A 2,411-nucleotide genomic window follows, 5' to 3' on the forward strand; every position below is an offset into this window, starting at 1 on the left:
GGAGACATGAAGTGAAATCTCTCTGCCCATGATTAAGCTCTCATAGAGCTCAAAAAGCGCCAGGATATCAGCCTGCTGGATGTTTTGTTATGTCATTATCTTAAGGGTATGTTCACACGTACACAGATTTGATGCGCAGGACTTGTTGCACAGGATTTTCTGCTGCAGATTTCAATGTGAACTAAATTACTGAGCACAGCTTCTAATCTGCAGTTACAATTCCTGCGCACCAAATCTGCGCAGGATCCTGTATGTGTGAACGTATCCTAAGTATTCCAAAGGATAGGGGAGAAGTTATAGATCGCAGGGGGTCTGACTGCTGGGACCCCCCACAATCTCCTGAATGGGGCCCCGGCAGTCTGCTGGAAGGGCGCATGCTGACCCCGCACGGAGTGGCGGCAGACACGCTCCCTCCATGTATCCCAAAGAGATACGTGGAGGGGGCGTGTTAGCCGCTGCTTCCTGTGGGGGTCAGAATGTCTGCTTCCGGCAGACTGCCCGGGCCCCGTTCAGGAGATCGCAGAGGGTCCCAGTGGTCAGATCTCCCCCGAACACCCCCCAACCCCCCTCCCCCCCCCCCCCCCCGCGATCTATAACAACTCCTATCCTTTGGATTATGTTTCACTGCACTACTCCTTTAAACTAGAAAAAAAAAAGCATTTGCCATTCCACAAGATTCCTCATGCTGGACCAAAACTCTTGCTTTCCTAGCTATAGGGGCTGGAGAGGTAACAGCCGCATCAGGGCCCTGGTGCCTAAGGGGGCCCCAAAGCACATCTTCCCCATAAGTGACCAGTATTTATTATATTTGGCACATGGGGCCCTGTTGCAGATTTTGCAGTGTATTGTTTGTTGGTGTCCAGCCTGTCCCTGCGACTGTGAAACAGGTGCTCTGGCTATATCTTATTTATTGAGGACTTTTATTTATGTACAATATGTATCTTCAGGCTACTTTTCATCTTTTGAAATGCAAAATATTGACCCCTTGCCACAAAACACCATTTATAAACTGCACTGTGGCACGGGAGGGTTATGATGCGAGCTCAGGAGCTGAGCTCGCATCATACCCGCACGGTCCCGGCTGCTGCCAGGAGCCGTGGATAACACCGGACTTTGCCGTTCAGGCAGATGTCCAGCATTAACTCTTTAGACATGGCGCTCAAGGTTGATCGCCGCATCTGAAGTGAAAGCTTCCCGGCAGCTGTTGGGCTGATCAGGAACATCGCTGTAAAATCGTAATGTTCCGATCAGCTAGAACGCATCAGGAGGGGGACTTACCTGCCTCCTGCGCGTCCGATCGGCGATTGATTGCTCCAAGTCTGAAATCCAGGCTTGAGCAATCAACCACCGATAACACTGATCAATGCAATGAAATGGCATTGATCAGAGTATTGAATCAATGTAGCGCATGTTATAGTGTCCTATGGGAGCTATAACATTGCAAAAAATAAAGTTAATAAAGATGATTTAACCCCTTCCCTAATAAAAGTTTGAACCCCCCCCCCCTTTTCCCATAATAAAAAAAACTATGTAAATAAAAATAAACATATGGGGTAACGCCGCGTACATAAATGTCCGAAATATAAAAATATATCTTTAATTAAACCGCACGATCAATGGCGTACGGGCAAATAAATTCCAAAGTCCAAAATAACCTATTTTTGGTAACTTTTTATGCCATTAAAAAAATTAATAAAAAGTCATCAAAAAGTCTGATCAAAACAAAAATGGTACCAATAAAACATCAGATCATGGTGAAAAAATGAGCCCTCATACCGCCCCGTACGTACATGTTAATTAAAAAAGTTATAGGGGTCAGAAGGGGACAATTTTAAACGTATACATTTTCCTGCATGTAGTTATGATTTTTTTCATAATAAAAAATCAAACCTATATAAGTAGGGAATCATTTTAATCATATGGAGCTACAGAATAAAGATAAGGTGTCATTTTTACCGAAAAATGTACTACGTAGAAACAGAAGCCCCCAAAAGTTACAAAATTGCGTTTTTTTCTTCCATTTTGTCACACAATTTAAAAATTTTTTTTTTTGTTTTGCCGTAGATTTTTGGGTAAAATGACTGATGTCATTACAAAGTAGAATTGGTGTCGCAAAAAATAAGCCATCATATGGATTTTTAGGTGCAAAATTGATACGGTTATGAATTTTAAAAGGTAAGGAGGAAAAAACGAAAGTGCAAAAAACTGAAAAACGCTATGTCCTAAAGGGGTTAATATATGATTTTAAAATATTGTGTAAATTATTTTACTTTAGAAGTATTTTGTAGGATGTTTTGTGTTTTTCCCAGAATTTTTCTATATGCACTGATCTTCGGAATGACTTCCCTATTTGTCTGAACATTAATAACACCACCTTATTCTTCTGGGGGGGGGGGGGGGGGAGGGTCTTA

The sequence above is a fragment of the Hyla sarda genome, chromosome 11, assembly GCF_029499605.1.
Source record: "Hyla sarda isolate aHylSar1 chromosome 11, aHylSar1.hap1, whole genome shotgun sequence".
Taxonomy (NCBI): domain Eukaryota; kingdom Metazoa; phylum Chordata; class Amphibia; order Anura; family Hylidae; genus Hyla; species Hyla sarda.